Raw genomic sequence first — 22,131 nt, forward strand, 5'->3', positions numbered from 1 at the left:
CCTTCCCATCTGAAATGTTCTAAGAACTCTACTCTCAGTTTTATATACTCCATTCTCCCTGGATGGCCTCCTCCAGTACCATAGCTTCGGCCATCACCTATATTTGGGTAATGATCACATCTCCAACACCATCTCCACGTCTCTATCACCATCTCTCTCCTGCCCTCCAGATCAGGATTTCCAGCATCTCCAACTGCATCTTCCACCTCTGAGCCAAGTGTTTTGTATTTTGCAAAATACAAAACACCTGTGCAACCTCAGTCTCCTATCTTACTTAGTGAAAACCCAAAATACCCTAGTAACATGGAAATAGGGAATCTCCTTTCGCCCTACAAGCAAAGCTTTCTCAAACGCATCTCTTCCTCTCCTTTCCCCACCTCTGCTTCTGCTGCATGCTTTTATCATAGACCACTAACTGGTCTTCCTACATTTTGCGGTTTTTTCCCCAAAATTCAGAACTGATTATGTCACTTTATTGCTTAAAATCATCCAGGGTTCCCTGTTGCAACAGGATACCTCTAAACATCTTTCCGATATCCCTCTCACTACCTTAAATGCTCTCTGGGCCTACCTGTTGAACTCCTCCACTTTCATCAAGATTTAACTCAGATGTCACCTCCTCTGAAAAACCAAATAGTCCCCACAAAATTGATTCTCTTTCACAGACTATTCAATAAACATATGACACTTTAAAAATATTTCTAGTTAGTCTTTACTATAGTGTACTCTGATTACTTATTCCATGTGTATATTCACTTTAAAATTTGAGCTCCCTAAAGTCAGAGACCTTATAAGCCCAACAGCCAACACAGTGCCAAGGATATAGGAAACTAATAATTGTCTGATAAATAAGTGAATGAAAACAGAAACTCCTTTCTGTTTCATTTTCTCTTTATCTTATATCAAGTAACATTTCCAGAAATTACAATATCCTCCCATGAAATGTACATTGTTGAATTAGTCCGGCACCTCAACATATACAACATTAGAACTGGATGTTCAACCTAATTCTTGTAATTCTACAACGTAATCGGGGCTTTGTGAAATGGGAATAATTAGGCTTTCTTCAAAGATAATCAAGGGTGCCTGTACCTCCTGCCACCCCTTACATTTCTTTAATGATGTGCATCCTAGAATCCCAGATTTAGCAGAGGTTTTGGAGGTCTAGCCCATCTGATCACCCAAACCTCAGTGGGAGGTTTACTTACGTAGATTTCTGAAGTTTCCCTCTCATATATTGTCTCAAAATCAACAAGGATGTTGAGAACACATCATAAACAGAGTGCAGTCTTACACATGAAGCTCTAGACAAGGTTCCATGGTTACCATAAACATATAAAACAGAAACCCATTCGATGAGTAAAAAGAATCAGAGGCCTCAAACTCAACAGGGGTAGAAGAAATTTCACAACTGTGCTAACAGCAACTTTTTACCACAATAAAGGGAAAAAAATTCTGATAAGTAATTATTGCTGGCACAGCTAAGAAAAACATGAATCAGATACTCCTGGTGAGACGTACAAAGCACTCCATCATCCCATCATGCTGGGAAGCAAAAGGCTCCGGGCTCTGATACTGAAAACATCATCAGTTGGATCCCATGGATACAAGTTAAGGGACAATGACATTGATGATCACGCAGCACATCCTACGGAAGCAGAACTGGATTTTCTCTTTTCTCCTACAACAGACCCTCTTACATGACCTTGGATTAAGAGCCGCAGAGAAGAAAAGAAAGAAATAATAATAAAATTTTAATCCTCTGTGCCTTAAGAAGAATGATTTAAGCAAGATTTTCTCTTTTTGATGTAAAGGCAAAACACAGCAGGATTGGGAACATACCAGTATGCTGATTACCAGACAGCAAACTGCGTTAGTGAAAGAAAAAGCACTATTAATATTTTCTAGATGCGGGTTAGGTGAAATGAATGCATCTGAAATCTACTTCTGTTGGAAAAAGGAAAAACATTGTGAGGCAAAACCAATCCTTAAGCTATATCTGCTCATATTTTTTTTACACCACAGTTAAATGTTCGTAACAGTTTTCAAGGGACCAGAAACTAGCATCTGACTCATAAGAAAATCTTCTAATGGGATAATGGAGGGTTGTGATATTATGGACTGTACAAAGAAAAGCTCTCCAACCTGAGCCCGGTTCCACCACCAACTTTGCGAATTATAATTAACTGAAGCTTTTTTGACATAGGAGGTGATGTCCAAGCAAGGTATAAGTTTGGGGGATGTGGTGGGGAGCTGCTCTTTGCTAGCTTTCCATCTAAACTAGCCACAAAGGCATCTACTAACATTTAAATGAGTCAGAAGGTAGTACAGGTTAAGCTGAAAAATGGATTCACATTGTGTAAAAGAATTAATAACACCAGGCATGCGGGGAAGAGGTCAAGCCTGACAGGGACCAGATTGAGAGTTCAGGCAAGAGTCGTGGCTACCAGAGCAAGCTCCACATGCCCCCAAAGGAAAGTAACAAGAGTCATGAAATGAGCCACAGGATGAGGGCAGGGCTGTCACATAAAATATGGGATGTCTTATTAAACTGGAATTTCAGATACATGAAGAATAATTTTGGAGTGTGAGTGAGTAATGGGACAGGCTTATACAGAAACATTATTCTTTGTGTACCCTGAAATTCAAATTCAGTGGGTGTCCTGTATTTTTATTTGTTAAATCTGACAACTCTAGATAAGGAAATGGGGCTCAAGGTAACCTTAAATGAGACAAAGAGAGAGACTAGGGAATGATAGTATAAAGGTAGCCTTAAATGAGACAGAGAGAGACTAGGGAACAGTGTAAGTGAGACAGAATGGGAACCAAGGTTTCTGCCAGAGGAAAGCTGACTTAGGTCTGAAGCAAGCTAGGAGTCAAAGGAAAGGGCCAGTGAAGAAAATAACGTGAAGGGAAAAGTAAGGTTTTTGTAGTTAGCAACTGTGTATTGAAGATAAATAGCACTTAAGGCCACATGGCTTGTTGCTCATTATGATGAAGATGTAAGGGGACATGGTGTTGGTGTCCACAAAAAAGGGAACGACTAATCCAGCCTGGAGAAAAATACTAAGTAAATGTGGTAAAGGGGACCTGGACTCTGTGACAGACTCCATACAACTGGTAATCTGGTAAGATTTATTTTCTTTGCAAACTGGAGAGGGTGGAGGGAAGGGAAGGGGGGAAGAGTTATTTTCCATAGGAATATTCTTTCAAAGTGGAACCAAAGGGAAAATAGGCCCTTATTTCTGTTATTGGACATTTCTAAAGCATGAAAAAATGAGGGCCCACTCTGCTGCTCTGGAGGGAGAAGACAGGTCCAGTAGCATAGGAAATCAAGTTCAACTCAGATAAGCCCGTCTAAAGAAATAAAATAATTTACTCTGAAAAAAAATGACTGTAATAAATACATGTATTAGTTTATCACAAAGACTTTGAGACAATATGAAGCACAATCTTCCTAAAATTTAAGTAAAAACTAAATCTACTCCCAAATTAACATAAAAATAATTTTTTCATCTTAATATTTATTATTCCAACTGCTTGTTTCTTCTGGAAATCCATTACTAAATGAAGCTAAAATTTAAGTCTCCACCTCTGAAAATCTCTCCCTATCATTAAAAATTTTGATAAAGAATTATCTCAATATCCTATGCATTAAAAGAAAAATCAATGACCAAAATCACAAAACCAAGTATTTAACAGATTTAAATACATAAAAACTTAAAATTGCTCAAATGCATATATTTTTTAAAACCATAAACAAGTAAATGGCAAAGTACAAACCTGGAAATACCCCAGATATAGCAGATGGAGATATATTACTCTTACACTATTAAGAGCTCATTTTAGAAGATAAACTCTTTTACAACACATAAGAAAATGGAAAAAAGTCATGAGAAGATAATTTATAAAAAAGGAAATAAAAGCGGACAATGAACAGAGAAAATAGCTAACTTCCTTAGAAATTAAAAAAGTCCTTATTATATCAATACTTAGCTAACATTTTCATCTATCAAATTAGCTATTATTTTTAAAAATTAAAATATTTAGCACTAATTAGTTAGTGAGCATCAAACACCTTCCTATTGTATAAATTTGTTTTAAAAAACCTTTCTAGAAAGTAGTTCAGCAGTATATGTCAAAAGCCTTGGGAGGCTGAGGCAGGAGAATGGCTTGAACCCGGGAGGCGGAGGCTGCAGTGAGCCGAGATCGTGCCATTACACTCCAGCCTGGGTGAGGGAGCAAGACTTTGTCTCAAAAAAAAAAAAAAAAAGAAAGAAGAAGGAAAGAAAGAAAAAGAAACAGAAAATTCATGTTCTTTCATCCAGGAATTCCACTTCTAGGAATCTGTCCTAAGGAAATCATCACATGTATCATCAAAGATTTACAAAGATATTCATCACACTTATTTATAATAGTGTAGAAAAATAGAAAAGCATATAAAAGTATAAATGTTCATTAATAGAGAATAGTTAAAACTGGACAGTCATTAAAATTGCAGTTAAAACAATTTAAATGATCCTTGATTGATATAATATTAACATTTTTCAAAGTAGCACACAAAACTATATTTATATCTGTCTATATATAGGATGGTTACAATTATACATGGAAAGAGTGGAAGAAAATATACCCCAACGTTAACTGTGATTAAATGATTTATAGGATTATGGAGCGATTATTGTTTTCCTTTAAATATTTTGCCTGTTTTCTGAGGATTCTGCAATAAATGTGTACTACTTTTGAAATCAGGGGAGAAAATGAGCAGAACTAGATTTAGCTAAAGAACTTTTTTTCTATTACAGCAAGGAAAATAGCAACATGGATTAATCTAAGAATATGCATAGGCTTAGACCTGTACAAGGCAATAAATAAATAACGCTGGTATTTATTTAAACATTTATATTTACATATTTAATGATTACCTTGTGTACTGCAACTCTTCATTTGTTATCATCTAAATAATACAGTAAAAAATAAACAGGAATTAAACTGAACAAAGAAAACAAAACCTTTGCTCCCCAAATCAAATTTTCCTCCCTCAAAACTGAGTTTGCCACATAATCCAACAACTATGTGATGTTATATTTGTTTTTTTACAACCTAAAATTTGTAAAATTTGAAATTATTCTTCTGAAAAGGAAGAAAGCCAACCGGCAGTTTTCTTTCAGCCAAGGTTTCTCCAGTTTACCTTGGAGGTAAGAGACTTGAGGAAATTTCTTGTTGCCACTGTAGGCATGAATATGAATTAGCGCCCTCTTGTGAGCATGGGATGAAAACCTTAAAATCCATTTGAAGCTGAAAGGGACTTCAGTTATTTCACCATGAGGGAAGACAAAGAATTGTGCTCACTGAACAAAAAAGATCACACTCCTTAAAGTAAAATCATCTCAGAATTCTTGATTATTTAGATTTTCAACATACAATGCATTTGCATGGGAAAGTGCCTGACATTCAATAGATTTACAGCTTGTCTTAAAATTCATGAGCGGCAACGCGAATGTTCTGTACTACTGCCACTGCGTGGGAGGTTATCACAGTGGAGGACATGATAATCTCCCCTGTGGCAAGTACGCTGTACTGTGCTCACAGGTAAAAAGCAGAATTTCCAGAAAAGGGACCAAGTATTTCAGAAATGATAGAAGACAGTAACTTTTCTAAATTCTTATAATAAAGAGTCATAAATCATTTCTTAAAAAATAAAAATGATGAAAACAACTTGTTAGGGCAGCAACAAAATAAAATTGGAGATTATTTAGAATAGAGACTACACCTTCAGCATAGCACAGAGCACTTGTAGAACAGAATAAGTTTCCTTTTACATAGGTTAGCAGATTCCTATCTACAAAAATAAATAAATAAATAAATATAAATAAAAAAGAGAATCACATCTCCCATCACTCTAATCTGAGAGTTTTTTTAATTACACGTTACTACAGTAATTTCACATCTGACTGACAGGTTGAGATACACAATTAATTCTAACACATCAAAGTGGGAGGGAGATCACACTAAAATGAAAAAAAAATTTCAAGGCACTAACTCCTATAGTATTCTTCAACAACACTGCCAGACTTTTCCTGGGATGCTGCCAGCCAATCCCAGGTCAAAGCTTAATTGGCATTCCCAGTTAGGGGACTCCAAATTTGAGAAAGGCCACACATTGTCTTTAGGCATTTATAATGTAGTTAACGCTAATCAAAATTTCTTTATTTTTGTCAAATAACTTCAACAAACTTTTTTTCTAGCTATTTAATGTTCTCATTTATCTGAGGATGGGCATTAGCACTGAAGGGTGAGTGAATGACATTGGAAAATCATTTTAGTCAACTTGTTTCTAAACATCAATGGAAGGAAGTAAACATTTCCATCTGTTCAGCTCATTAGTGCTGATAAATGGAGACTGCAAAACTCAGAGGCTATGGACTCCTAATGGACTTGACTTACATCAGTGGCTCTCAAAGTGTGGTGTGGGAAATCCCTAAGATCCTTTCAAGAAGTCCAAACCTTCAAAACTACTTTCATAATCATACTAACACATTATTTGCCTTTATCACTATTCTTCTCCTACAAGTATACAATGCAAATTTTGCAATAGATTGATGCAGAAGCAGATATGTGAATCCACTTGTCTTCTATTAAGTCAGACATTAAAGAGATTTGCAAAAATGTAAAACAACGCCACTCTTCTCACTTTTTATTTTGGAAAATACAATTTTAAAAGCGTTATTTAGATGAACCCACATGGGCTTACTTTTGTTCTTTGGATATGTCATAAACATTTTTAAATTCCTCTATTTTAATTTACAACATAATGAATATAAATTGAGATAATCCCACAGAAACCAAAGCTCTTTGGGTCTTTAATAATTTTAAAGAGTGTAAACGAGTCCTAGACCAAAATTCTTGAGAACAGCTGTCACAGATCTCTATTTTGATTCAGCATTAAAAAGTTATATTAATGTTGAACTCAGACACTCCAAAAAATCTTTCCAGATTTTCAGAATCAAAGCAACCTCCTGCTGTGCTCCGGAGTTCAAAGGCATTTTTATTTGACGTTATGCTACTCAGAATCCAAATTAAATTTCACTTCAGTGCAGAACTAATAAGAAATTTTCAAATATCATTCATTCATCCATTCAATAAAAAATTTACTGAGTATCATGTGAAAATACAGCTATGTTTGGAACATTGCTAGTCTGGGGAAATAAAATGGTATCTTTTCAGACTAAAAACCTATATGCCCTGCTCCTAAATAGTAAGACCTAACACTGATTAGGTATATACTAAGTGCTAGACCTTGTACTAAGTGCTCAATGGCATAACTAATTTATTCCTAAGAAGAATCCTATGTATTATTATTATTCCTATTTCATAGATGAGGAAACGGGGGCATAGAGATATTAAACAATTTGTCCAAGGTTAAAGAGCTGACAAGTGGCAGAGCCAGGGTTCAAACCAGCAGAATTTCTGCATATAACCTCCCCAGTAAAACTGGCACCATTCAGCAGGGTACTGGAACGGGATATGCCTACCAGCTGCATGCGACAGAGCTAAACCCAAAGCAACGTCAGGATTCGCTGGATGTAGTTTACCTTGGCAGAGCTGGAAGAAACCATCACTTTGAGTTTACTGGGTTCTGACTATTGGACTAAAAAATTAATTGACAGGTACTTCTGGTCATCCTTCACTTGTCCACAGTTATAAAAGTTCTGAAGAAATGGCCCTAATATTACCCATAATCCTAAAGTATGGTTTCTATAAAACAAGTTTCGACCAGCTGGGCATGGTGGTACAAGACTATATTCCCAGCTACTGGGAAGAATGAGGCAGGAGGGTCTCTTCAGCCTAGGAGTTCTAGGCTGCAATGAGCATGACTGCATTCCAGCCCAGCCAACAGAGCAAGACCTTGTCTCTAAATAAATAAATAAATAATTTAAAAGCAAGTTTTGACCTTGAAATGTGGAGACAGGCCCAGAAAGCGTTGTTGTGAATAACAGAGGATATACCTGGCAGCTGCATTGTGGTCTGCGGATGTTAGTAGTTCTTATCATCACTATAGTCAGGAGAGCTCCTAAAAAGCGAGTAAGTTAAAGAGTAAGCATTATAGGTGAACTCCGTGAACACAGTATTCAACATCAAACACTGCAGTTGGCAGAGTCACTGGCACGATGAACACATCATCCAGTTATACTACCCCATTCAATCCACTGATTACAACCTCAGTATCAAAAAGTAAAGTCACCAAATTCAGAAAAAATCACTAAAAATTTATGAACTTCCTAAAAACAGACACCGTTGTCCTTGTAAGTTAAATTTTAAAAATCATCTATTTGAACCTACGAAGTCTGATTATCCATACAACTGTTAGAATACCAATTAGTTCAACTTTCCTGGAAAGCAACTTGGCAATAGGTATCAAAAACCCTAAAAATGTATCTTCTTTTACAGGAATTATACTTTCTGGAATTTATCCTAAAGGGATGATCAGGAATGCCTACAGATTTAGGTATAAAATATTAACAACAGTTATGTATATTCTAGAAAAGAAAAACATACATCAAAAAGTAAAAAATGTTTTTCTTTGGGTTATGAAATTACGGATTTTTTTTTTAAGAGACAGGGTCTCACTCTGTCACACAGGCTGGAGTGCTGAGGCATGATCATAGCTCACTGAACCCTCAAATTCCTGGGCTCAAGTGATCCTTTCACCTCAACCTCCAGAGTAGCTAGAACCACAGGCCCACATCACCATACCTAGCTAATTTTTAAATTTTTCTGTAGAGATGAAGTCTCACTATGTTGCCCGAGTCAGTCTCAAACTCCCGATCTCAAGCGATCCTCCCTCCTTGGCCTGGGTTTATTTTTTTTTTATACTTTTCATTATATTTCAAAAGTTAGACCATGTTCATATATTACGTTTTTGAATCAGCAAATAAAAATAAATGAATGTTTTCTTTTTTACAAGACCAACTATGTCACTGGAGTCCTGACTGGAAATTGAATAAGATCTCTATATACCTTCCTATCAAAGTTTGTTTTTTTGGAAAGTATGGACAAATAAAAAATATATTTTTGTTTAAAGATGCATAAAGTTGTTTCAGCCTACTGGCAAAAATGTTGAACTATATTACAGATAAATTTATTGTGAAAATGTGAACATGTTTCATAATAAAATTCCTTTTTCTCACTTCAGAAAGGACCATCTCTCTCAGTTTGTTTCTGTCAGCTGAAATACACATCCGAGACTAAGAGGCACATGGAGGAGATAATATAGTACTGAAATTATGAAATAACTTTCAAGCAACAAGAAAACATTTTCTAGGCTATATAAGCTACCCATATAAAAGAATCATCACCTAACCCTTCTCTGGAGCACAACCAGGAGTTGGAGAACTTATACAACAGACAGAAGGAAAAATGAGATTTATAGACAAGTGGACTCCAATGCTTCCAACATAAATTGTCTGTGAGCAGAGTTATTTCCCAAAACAGTAGTTCTCAAATCTCTACGTGCACCAGAATCAACTGGAAACCCCTATACAAATACAGGTCTTTGGACATAGCCACACTGAATCAGAATCTCAGGGACCCAGAAACAGCAGGCTTATACCATAGATGTTTCTGATGCAGGAAGACTAGGGGCCGTATTTTCCAAAAGTCTTTAAACATACAAAAGATTGAGTATTAGATATCCCAAACCACTTCTGAGTATACAACTGTCAATCCAAATCTCACTGGACGTATAAAAATAAACAAAATCTACCTCACTTGTGACTTTAATGCACAATTTGTATAAAAATAGTTGCAACTAAATATTGGTAGTTTTGGCACTCCCCAAGCCTTCTTTGAAGCAAGGTTTTACCTCTCTTCGATTTATTTTCTATCCCTCCCTACTGCTCCTCAACATCCAAAAGAAGTCTTAATGATTAATCACCCTGCATTTGAATTTCCCTAAAATGGTACAATTCCTGATACTACGAAATAATGAAACTTCTTACCAAACAATAAACAAATAAAATACACTGTTAGGAAAGCCTTAATATGGAAAGCCGTTCTCAGTGAGAAAGCCCACAAAATCAGTTAATCTGGCAAGGTTTGCTGTTTTTACAAATTAAAATAAGGTTCTTATTTTCCTTAAAAAATAGGAATATCGTCTAGAAGGAGGATAAAAAAGTGAATGGTACTATCTGAAACACATGCATGAATGCATTTCTGCAGTAATTTAAGCAAACAAGAAAGTTCTACTAGAGTATAGAAGTCAAATACAATTCACATAAATACCTGATTATGAAATGATTGCCAGAACTTATGCTATTAATCTCTCTCTCATTTATTTTAGAAATAAAATAAAAATAGTGTTCTGGGAAAACATTAACTTCTTCATTCTTTGCAATATTTCATTAAGCTCATATATATATCCATCTCTCTATTTCTCCCTATAACTGAGAATTTGAAGAACTACAAACAAGAGAGTTTCTGAAACAAAGAAAAATATTTGTTTCTGTATTATGCTCATATTGGATTGAAATGGCTCCCCCAAGTTACTCTTAGCTCTTTTCTTGGCATGTCCTTTGGGTAACTCACCCTTTTTGGGTAGCTGTGTCTACCAAGGAGCAGAATAATTAAGTTAACTTTCATTAACTCATTCATCACATAAGATTGTTTGATCCTTTTGCTCTCAATGGCTTATTTATTTAAATGGACATTAGTGGTTCTTAGCCCTCAGAAATCGTCAAAAAGCCAACAATTCACTTTGGAAACAAGAATAAACAGGGTCACAATGTGTTGATTTGTTCAGTTTGTCAAGCTGAACAAACATTATCTTGAAGTGTTAAGAAACCCCCATAAAGATCAAGGCATTAGTTAAACAAACCATAAGAGGATGAGGACGTAGTGTCAGTGGGAATAACCTACCAACTTCTTTGTTACTGATAGGCAACATTAGTACCTTTTTGGTGATTACTTAAATTCTTAAAACACTCTCTTCAGTGGAGTTTTTGATGGCAGAATCCTGTTTATTCATTTTTTAGAAATACAGCAAAAATTTTTTCTATGGTTTCAAAATGGATTTTTGATATTTTCATTTTTTCCTATGATATTTTCTATCCTTCCAGTTGTTTCCCATGCTTTGTAGTTAATTTTTCCTTTCATTCTTTTCAGCTCCTTTTGCTGTGTGCTCTAAGAATTTTCCATTTTGTGTGTTTCATACTTTCAACTATTTGGATGATATAGCAAAGTATCAAAGTACTATAGAAAGTATAAGTCTCAAAAATATTCAGCATTAACTACTTATATTTCCAGTGAAGGAATATTGAATGGGTTATTTCTGTCATCGTAAAATTGGAGGATAAGGCCCAAAGCTGAAACAAACCAAAAACATCAAAGTTTCTAAAGAGAAGCATTAGTGACACCTGGGGCCAGGAAACAACCCTACCCTCTTGTGATGCGCTGAATTGTGTCCCCCCACAATTCATACGTTGAAGTCCTAACTCTCAATACCTCAGAATGTGACTGTATTTGGAGATGGAGTATTTAAAGATGTAACGGAGTGGAAATGAGGTCTTTAAGAGTGGCTATAATCCATTATGACTGATGGCTTTACAAGAAGAGGAAATTTGGACACAGGAAACAGAGGCAAGGCCATGTGAAGACACAGAGAGAAGATGGTCATCAACAAGTCAAGGAGAGAGGCCTCAGAAGAAACCAATCCTGCTGACACCAGAACTGTGAGAAAATAAATTTCTATTGTTCAAGCCACCCAGTCTGTGGTACATTATGTCAGCCAGAGCAAACACATACACCCACCATCTACCACCCCAGCTGGGGTGGGAATAATAAGAGTCCTCGGCTCTGTGGGGGAATCAGCCTCATGGTCCAGAACCCTTTCAGGGAGGGAGGACGGGTGCTCTTCCTCCCTAATAAAATGGAGAGGGTCTCCAGGACATTCGTTCCAAAAGACTGGGGTAAATGCAAGAAGGAAAACTTCTGCTTTGGCAGCAGCCTCACCTGTTTCTGCCATCTAAGCAGGGTTCATAAGAACTGAAGAGAGATGGTAGCCCTGATAAAAGGCTTACCAGTAGCTCAATGTTTGCTCCTACCACTTGGTTGGAGGCAAGGATTTGTGAACTGTCTATGACTTGCATGTCCTTTCCTGGAGGCCACTGGACTTGTGGCATGTTACTGGCACCACCACAGAGGCTGTAGGGTAAGCAGTGTGGTGGAAACTGACCCAACTGTCGCATATAACTGATGTTTATGGGTATTTTGAATAAACATAGAAATCCACCCTCCTAGTCCTGAAACTCAGAAAAATAATATTTGTCTTATCTGAGTTCCTTTCTTAGAAAATCAACTATCAGTCCTCCCAGATCCTATCAAGGAACTGAAACTTATCAGATCACCAGATCTGGACAATGAAATGTCAGACTCCTCACTCATTATGACTGCCTAAGTGACCATCTCCTTCCTGCTGGCCAACTCCCCTTCCTTATCCCTCCCTTATTTCTGTTTTCCTGCATGTAGTTATATTTATTCCCTGCTATATGAACCCCTAATTTTAGTCAGTCAGAGAAATGAATTTGAGACTGACTTCCCATCTCCTCTGCTGCAGCCCTGGATTAAAGCCTTCTTCCCTGGCAATACTTGTTGTCTCAGTGATTGGCTTTCTGTGTGGTGAGCAGCAGGACCTAGACCAAATCCCTAGTGTTTCTGTAACAGTGGCTTGAGCTAAGTGGGAGGATGCTGATCAAGCCAGAGCCTAAAGCTTCACACCAGAGGAAAGGGGAGTTAGGAAGCCCTCAGGGTCCTCCAGAGTGCTCTCTGCTCTACTGAAGAGGCAACACCTCTTCCAGTGACTAGTCACTATGAGTCAAAGAAACAGCAAAAGGAGAGGCCTAGGCCTCACTCAGTTACATGATGAAACATCACCCTCTCTTCCCAGGTCCTTCTTGCAGCCAATAATGGAGGAGGCTGTCTAGAAAAACACAGGAAAGAACAGTGTACAAATAGTAGTTTAGGTCCCACCTCCAAGTTACTTAGGTCACTAGTAGAGTCTGCATTAGAGAAGGGAGGAGGTTTTAAATTGCATGTGAGAGTAAAAATTTAAACTGGACTGGTTAAATTTTTAATAAGTCAAAGCAACCAGAAAGGTTAGGGATGTTACCAATATGTTGTGAAGGCTGGGCAAAAAGAACATGAGAAAGCGCAGTTGAAAGTGGTGGGCAATATCAATGATAGACTGGATAAAAAAAATATAGTACATACACACTATGGAATACTATGCGGCCATAAAAAGGAATAAGATCATGTTCTTTGCAGGGGCGTGGATGGAGCTGGAAGCCATTATCCTCAGCAAACTAACACAAGAACAGAAAACCAAACACTGCATGTTCTCACTTGTAAGTGGGAGCTGAACAATGAGAACACATGGATACAGGGAGGGACATGGAACAGCAACCACTGGAATCTGTCGGGGGTACAGGGGGAAGGAAGAGCATCAGGATAAATACTTAATGCATGTGGGGCTTAATACCTAGGTAATGACTTGATAGGTACAGCAAACCACCATGGCGCATGTTTACCTATGTAACAAACCTGCACGTCCTGCACATGTATCCCAGAACTTACTTAATTTAATTTTAAAAAAAGAAAGTGGTGAGCAAACAAGCAAAAACAATCATGTTTATACCCAACCAAAGTAAGAGTCATCAATAAAACCTCCTTAACACGGTTCCCCAGTGAAAGGAGAGTACAGAATCAGTCACTAAAAATACATAAAATGTTCAAGATTTGGTGAAAAATCTTCAAGAATTCAGGGGGGACAATTGTCTAGAAAGACTTTAGGAATTTAAAAAGTATCAATTAACAGTTTCTTGGAAATGTTTACTTTCACATTTTAAAAAATCCCTTTTTCCCCTCTAATATTATCGTGTAGCACACAATGATTACTTTAAAAATTAAAATAAAAATTAGTTTTACCCTTAGAGTGTGCATACGTAACTTTTTTGTGCATATGTGATGTGTGATACTCTGAAGCCAGAGTTAGAATCACTGGCACAAAGTCTCCCTAAAAGTGATATGCAGCCAAACAAACAAACAAAAAAAACAATAAAAATAGTAACTAATCACTAAGTACTTACTATTTACACCAAAACTTAAGGTGCTGACAACTTTGCATACGTTGTCTCAGTAATCCTTACCACCATCCTACGTGGTAAATTCTAGTATGATCATTTTATAGATCAGCAATGATGTACTTGGGCCACTTAATGAGCCTACTATTAAATATTCCAGAGTTTTGCAAGCCACAACCTTAGGTATTTTGAAATTGCCATATTGGAAGCAGATAAATCATGGGAATTGGCAAGTGTTACAATTCCAGGTCCCTGGCTTCCTTCCTTTCCCCTCGCCTCCTCTCTTCCTCCTCCAGTGGGTTTATGAACACACCATGGCATAAGGAAACTGGGGCTCTGAGAGTTTAAGATGTGTGGTCAGATCACAGAGGTAGGAAGTGGTGGAACGAGGCTCCGAGCCCATATGTCTCAGGTCCCCCAGCACAAGCTCTAACACACTGTCCCCTTCACACATGTAGCAGAGTTTCTAGCACTATGCAAGTGGGCAGAGCAACAAAATTACAATTAAAGAGTGCCTAGCTGATCAAGTCTTATGTTTCTGCATTTTTCAGTGTTTCTTTTCCAGCAATTACACAATGAAGACACTTTCTTGTCAGGGAGTATCCTAAGTCTTGCAGCTGACGGGAGCTGACAGGCCCTCCAGGGGAGTCCAGTGCCTGTCAGTAGAAGAGGAGTGGTGGGCGTTCACATCTTCCCTGCATTGTTGCCCTTTTCATCCAAGCTTTGTTTGCCAAGAAAGAGAGCAGCATCTGCTCTCTGGGTGAGCAGATGATTATACAAGACCCCACGGTTTTACATCAAAGAAGACTGAATCTTAAAATCTTTTGTACGTTTGTGTGTGTGGCGGTGTTCAAGGACTTGCATTTTTAAAAAGCAAGGAGGGGGTCATTTCAAAATGTAAACATGCTGAAACAGCTACCGAAACAATGGGAAGTTTTAATCAGTAAAGGGAAAAAACAATTCTCACTGCCTTGCAAAACAACACACTCAAGTTTTGGGTTTTTTTGTATTAAAATACTGGGGAACTAATTTCATGAGCTGTGCTGCTTCCTCATCTACATACAGTACTCAAGAAGGGAGGCTGATAGACAGGATGGGAAAGGCAGTTCCCTGCTCATCTCACCTCTTGTATGTGGTTATATGTTAGTTTGGCAATGGATTGATCCTGAATTCTAAAGCAATGTTATACATTGAGGACTCAGACCTTTAAATGGAAACCAAGTGATCCAGTCCATAATACAAGAGTTACTAAACATCTAAACGTTAAAAACATAACTACACAGCATCTTCAATAGTATCATCAGACACAGGTCCTCACACACATGAATAACAATTGCTATGGGTATTTATTCTATGCATAAACTGAGTTCTGAAATAACGTACCACTATTTTCCTCTGGCCAAGACTTTTCTCCACATATATTTGTGTATAAACTGTAAGACTAGGTATCACAAGCTAGACATAAATATAGGAAGAGCTATTGATTGAGTTGCATTGAATCAGAATCACAGAAAATGAAATATGTCATACATTAGTATGTTCAACCCTAGAAATAAATCTCTCCTTTCACAGTGGATTATTGGAAAAGATTACATTTGTATATGTTGGATTGTATACCTAATGTGAGACTTCAGAACGGACTAATATCCAGATTAAAGAAACTGATAGTAGAATTTAAAAAATGACAGGTCCTTAAAGAAACACTGTATATCTGTGCTTTATGGTAACTGAGCACACAAGGCAACTAAGAGGAGGAGTGGAGGAATAGGAAAACAGACACAGGATTGAGAGGTCCTGGAAATCAGTTCCCTTCTAGACCCAACCAAACAACTCCAGAGCTTCGGGCTGAGCTCTCTTCTATTAATCAGTCCTTTGTCCAGACTGCCTGAGCGTCAGCTGGGAAGGAAGAGCTCACAAGTTTTCCATTTGGTTTTACTAAATGTTCTCATCCTGTAGAGATGAGCAGAGGTCTTGGTGTCCTGCCTGCAGTCGTTCTAGCTTTCTGAATAGTTTCAGTGATAAAGCAGAATAAAAATGTTGTCAGAATAATTGAATCTGCTAGAGATTCTTTAGTTATCCATTCATGGCGATTCAGCTGTCTCATTTCCAAGTGTTCCATGGAGTTCATTATAGAGGTTCCCATTATAAATGAGCAACTGCCCAAGTACTGAGGATAGAAAAAAAGAAAGGGGCTAGACCTAAAGGGAATGTGTGATTCACTTAAGAGAAATGTAACACATTCTGATTCTCCTTTTGATTCCCATTCCATTTTTTTATTTTTTTGCACACAGACCTGAAGGAGATATCGTTAATACTATGTTAAGTAGTGCCAAGCTAGTCAAAGACAAGTGACTCAGAGCAGGGTATCATATGGCACATGTCTTTCTCCTCCTAAGCTCTTAAAAGTTCCTAGGTGGAAAGAGCCCAGTCAATGAAGGAACGCAAGTTTCATATAACTATGTAGACGTAAGAAACAAACAGTGCAATCTTTCCTAAAATAAGCTCTGAAACATCCCATCACCCCTCATTCTCTCCCTGTTTCTCTGGTCACCTGACTTTTGTCTCTCCCATGCCTATACTATTAATTTGTTCTTTCTCTATCAAGCATCACTTGACACATGACTTTTCCTTCTGTAGAGAATACACGTCATTCATACTGTACCCACTTTTGGGGGGATATACCAGATAAATTGCTTTTCTTTCCCTCTTCCCCCTTTCTGCATGAGCTCTACAATATCAGGATAAATCTACCCAGCTTGAGTTGTAGAGTTGGAAGTAAGAAAGCTAATATAGTAAGATGTTTTATTTTAAAATGAAATACATAGTAACTTGCTAAATTATAATCCTCTCCCTGATTCTTGAGAGAAACCAAATCGATGATGAGCCTGTAATGTACATAATCTAGTCTGTAAACTGCCTTGTCAGGTGGCAATGTTAGGTAATGGGGTTAAGAATGTGAGATGTGCCTATTTCTGTACAAACAAGTACATTTAAAGATACTATCTTCAAGGGAACACAGTGCCTTACCAACTGTCTAAACCATACAGTTTAAACTATACAGTTTAGACAGTTGGTAAGGTACTGTGTTCTGAATACACACATCTAGGAACGCACAGAAAGAAAGAAGCAAACATAGATAGTGTCTAATATTTGTCAACCCCTCTAGACTATCAGATCCTCGAAGGCAGGGAGCATGCCAGTCTGGTTTGTTTTGTAACCCTAGAACCCTCTTCAATGCCTTGCAATCAATAGGGGCTTAGTAATTTTCCACTGGACTGAACTAAATTATCCTTGAAAGAGTACGATGATACTGGAAAGTGTGTGGATTCAGAGTTAGAAATTCCTGGATTTGAATGCTGCCTTGTCACTTATTAGCTGTTTATAACCTCAAATAAATCTCTCATGACTTCAGTTTTCCTCTCTCTAAAAACAAAAATGATAACATATAATTCATATATCTATGGAGAATATTAATTGAGAAAGTATGTGAAATTGTTTATCACATAGTAGGGGATCAAAAATAATCATTTTAATTTATAAGTAGCATTCTTTATGCATTTGTATATGTCAGGTATTATACATCGAAACTTCTTGGTTCAGCCGACTGCTCCTCAACTGTACATGGAGGGGAGGAATTTCAAATGCCATTGTGCTTTCCTTTTCTTAATCCATACATTATCCATCCAAAAAGTGTCTTTAGTGAATCCTACCTTTATATCTATGTATTTATGTACAAATGTATTTTATTTAAGTTTCCTACATCTCAGGTATGGCAAGACATGTCTATTTCTGGATGCTAGAATTGCTTTCTTTCCCTCAGATACAACACGCTGAGCACTGGGGAACTTTGCCTCTGGCCCTACAGACAGAGATTTCGTTACTGAAATGTCAAAAGGCCCCTGTAACATGGAAGTCTCACTTATAAGTCCTGGACCTGGAGGACAGCATTTAGTATAATGTGCTTTAAAAAGGAGGGTACTCAATTCCCAGACACAGTCCTAACAAGAGAACTAGGAGGCTGCCTCAGTCTCCTCTTCTTGCAGTTCCCCATCCTGCTCAGAGTGCATTACTATACCCATTTAAGAGACTTACAGTGTTAGGAAATAATGGACATTCGTGTAGTCTTCCCACGTGTCACACTGCTCAAGGGAACATGCGTGATTTAGATCAGCTTGATAGATCTCATAAGAGCCCTATGAATATCCTCATTTTATGCATGAAGAAATTGATGCAGGGAGAGTTTAAGTGATTCACCCAGGATCCTGCAACAAGCAAGTGGAAGTTGGAATCTAAACCAACCAGTCTGCCTCTGAAGTCCATGCTCTTAGTTCACTAAACTATATCTCCAAAATAGGAATTCCACAGTTATGGTAACAACAAATTAGGGATTAGATATTCTCAAAATGCAAAGTTCTACCAAATGAATGAGTATTTTACTATAGTCTTTCACTGAAACACTCTGTGGCTAACTAGGAATTGTCAACAAAGTGAGATGTAACACTGTTACTCTTTAAACATATAAAGAAGTATATAGTCATGTGTAGCTCAAAGATGAGGAAACACTCTGGGAAATGTATCACTGGGCAATTTCCTTTTTGTGCAAACATCATAGGATGTACTTACATAAACCTAGATGGCATAGCTTACTGCAAACCTAGGCTCTATGGCATGGCCTATTGCTCCTAGGCTACAAACCCATACACCATGTTACTATACTGAATATTGTAGGCAATCATAACACAGTGGTAAGTATTTGTGTATCTAAACATATCTAAATATAGAAATGGTACAGTAAAAATATGGTATAAAACACAAAAAATGGTACATTTGCATAAGGAGCCCACCATGAATGGAACTTGGAGGACTGAAGTTTCTCTGGGTGAGTCAGTGAGTGAGTGGTTGATGAATGTGAAGGTCTAGGATATCACTATGCACTGCTGTAGACCATAAGCATGATTCATTTAGGCTACATTAAATTTATTTTTAATATTTTTCCTTTCTTCAATAACAAATGGACATTAGCTTATTGTATCTTTTTTACTTTTAATTTTTTTAACTTTTTGACTCTTGTGATAACAGTTTAAAACACAAACACATTGTACAGCTATGCAAAAATATTTGCATTTATATCCTTATTCTATACACTTTTTCCTATTCTTTAAATTTTTTATTTTTATTTTTTACTTTTTAAACTTTTGTTAAAAACTAATACACAAAGACACACATTAGCCTAGGTCTACACAGGGTCAGGATAATCAATATCACTGTCTTCCACTCCACATCTTGTCCCACTGGAAGGTCTTCAGAGGCAGTAACACTCATGGAGCTGTCATCTCCTATGATAACAATGCCTTCTTTTGGAACACCTCCTGAAGGACCTGCCTGGGGCCATTTTACAGTTAACTTTTTTTTTTATAAGTAGGAGTACACTCTAAAATAACAATAAAAAGCATAGTAAGGTAAATGCATAAGCCAGTAACTTGTTCACTTATTATTAAGTATTATGTAGTGTACATAATTGTATGTGCTATACCTTCATGCAACTGGCAACACAGCAGGTTTGTTTACACAAGCATCACCACAAACACAGGAGTAGTATGTTATGCTACAATAGTAGAATGGCTATATCACTAGGGGATAGAAATTTTTCAGCTCCATTATAATCTTATGGGACCATCGTGTATGCAGTCTTTCATTGACCAAAATGTCATTATGTGGCACATGACTATATCTTAACAGCCAGTACCAAGAACTCACAACTTTATATAACGCTATGTAAATCTTCCAAATTTCTCAATAAATAGTCCAAAGGAACAGTGGACTGTATGACAAAACTGTTTTTCAGATATGTCTATCAAGCTCACATCTAAAATTCAAGCTTTTTGGATGCTTAGTAGAAACTATTTTGAAAATTCTTATACATATTCAGTATCATTACAATGCTTTACATTTTGATGCTCTTTTTTCTTTTCTTTAATTCTTGTGGCTTTCTAAAGCACAATGCTCCAGTGTTGTAGTTTGAGGCTCATTCACCTCTGAAAACTGAATATGACAAAGGTATTTCTAGAAGAGATGAAGAGTGACCAAAAAAAATTAGAATCAATAAATATTAAAATATTCACGTGGGTGACTGGGGTCATTCTTTCTTTTGATAAATGTTTGTTTTACCCAGAAATATGTCTGAGGAAGATGGAAGAAAAAATGAGGACATGCTGGATGCACAGGCAGAGTCATAAATCACTCAGGATACCCGAGTCAGGAGGAGAGATGCCCACCAAGCACATGGCTAAAGAAAAAGCACCCTCCCAGGGCCAAGAAGGAAGTCATCACTGCAGGCTTAGAATATTGCTCCATGGAAAAAGTGGAAGAAATAGATGTCCTCATTCATCTTCTCTCCTTTTTCAGCTTTCATTTTGATGGTAAGAGTTACGACAAATGCCTGGCTTTGAAGTTAGATAGCTGCTTGAAGAAAATACTGGAAATATGTGCACTAAGAAGGATGGGGTTTCCCTGCCCACCTGGAGATCTGCCTAAATATTAACCGTCCACAGCCTTTGCTGAAATCCTAACCTACCAACAGGGGCCTTAGTGACATTTGGTGAGTCCTGAAATTTTCCAATGAGAGATTAAAAGCTTCCCTTGTAGGCGCTTTAAAATGGCCTCTGCAATGTCTCTGATTAGTCACCGGCTGAATCAGATGGCAGAGTTGGGCAGTGGCCCGTTAATGAGGCCTGGATGCACTTACACAAAGGAACAGTCATGCTTTCAATCTCGAGTTTTATCAATGAACTGACTAGATTCCAGGCACTGTCCCCGCGTTGCCTAGTAAAGGAGCACTCATTGAAGGTTTAATCACAGTTTCACATCCACAATGCAAGGGGCAGAATCCTCCCTGCAAAAGGCAGTTCAACAGCACATCAAAAGACAGCACCATTGCTCTGCATTGCCCTTTATATGTTCTCTCCAGCTGGGCAAGGCAAAAGAATCAGGGCTTGCTCACCTTCTGGGAAAGCCTAATGTCCACTGTCCAGAAGGCAGTGAATGCTAGACAAAGAGCTTGAGGTGCTCCATTCTGTGTGGTAGGAAGACACCCTGCCCCACTCCTAAGCCAACACCTGTTTGTGAACTGAAAGACAGGTATTTGCGCACTAACCTGGAGTATCCAATACAACTGCAGAAAAGACATGTAATAGTGGGCCTGGAAGCAGGGACTACATTCAGCTCTAGTTGGAGGGTTTTAATCTTCCTATAAAGCAACTCATACTCTCCCAAGTGACAAAACATTGCCATCCCCATGAGCCAGAGCACAGCTAGCTGGTTTAAGCCAGCACGATATTGATCCCTCATGCTGTTTCTCTTAATGATTATTGTGGCATTGGTAGATGAACTTCCAGTTATAAAATGCCTGTACATGTGCTCTTCCATCTTTAGTTCTATGTTTTCACTTCTACTTTTTATTACATTAGACTACCCTCAGGCAGTGCTGGTGCTTGCACTTGAGTTCAGGTACAAAACTTTTAATTGAGCAGGGTAACAAGGGTAGTAACTGAGTCAGCACAGGCATGCATGAGAAAAAGTGGCTAACACCAGACTGAGGCAAGATCACACTGGGCTTGAATCCTAACACAATCCCCATTTTTCTCTTACCCTTTCCAGTTCCTGATTATTCTAACTTATTTTCTCCACCCTGGGTCTCTGGTGAAGTGGTGAGATGGAGAAAGTTCTTAGAACAGCGTTGGAAGTCTTGTCTGTAATTGTTGACCATGGAGCATCAGGTGTCCTTTCAAGACCCAAAGAAGCAATAAAGAACTTGAAGCCAGACACAAAACAATCCTGCAATCCAGCAAGTTTCTTCTAGCTTATGCAAAGCACTGTGTCAGCCTCTCTGAATGTGGTAAACACAGGCTAGACAGTCTTCATTCCAAACAGAAATCCATTTCTCAAGACCACTTGTCAGACCACGCATCGAACAATAGGTTCCAAGTTTAGCTTTGGA

General features: G+C 37.7%; 1 protein-coding gene and 1 long non-coding RNA gene across 5 annotated transcripts in view; both read right to left on the bottom strand.

Annotated features, from left to right (window-relative positions):
* Positions 1-22,131, bottom strand: part of SLC35F1 (solute carrier family 35 member F1) — a 398,228-nt gene that overhangs the window by 328,461 nt on the left and 47,636 nt on the right. The window lies entirely within an intron of this gene.
* Positions 1-22,131, bottom strand: part of LOC103884076 — a 115,515-nt gene that overhangs the window by 58,731 nt on the left and 34,653 nt on the right. The window contains exon 1 of one of the 3 annotated variants that reach the window (XR_002521798.2): positions 1,209-4,199. The exons of the other annotated variants lie outside the window; for them this stretch is intronic. This is a non-coding gene — a long non-coding RNA (uncharacterized LOC103884076). Of the gene's footprint in view, positions 1-1,208; positions 4,200-22,131 lie in introns of those variants that run through there. 3 annotated transcript variants of the gene reach the window in all.

This window comes from Papio anubis, chromosome 6 (assembly GCF_008728515.1).
Source record: "Papio anubis isolate 15944 chromosome 6, Panubis1.0, whole genome shotgun sequence".
Classification (NCBI taxonomy): domain Eukaryota; kingdom Metazoa; phylum Chordata; class Mammalia; order Primates; family Cercopithecidae; genus Papio; species Papio anubis.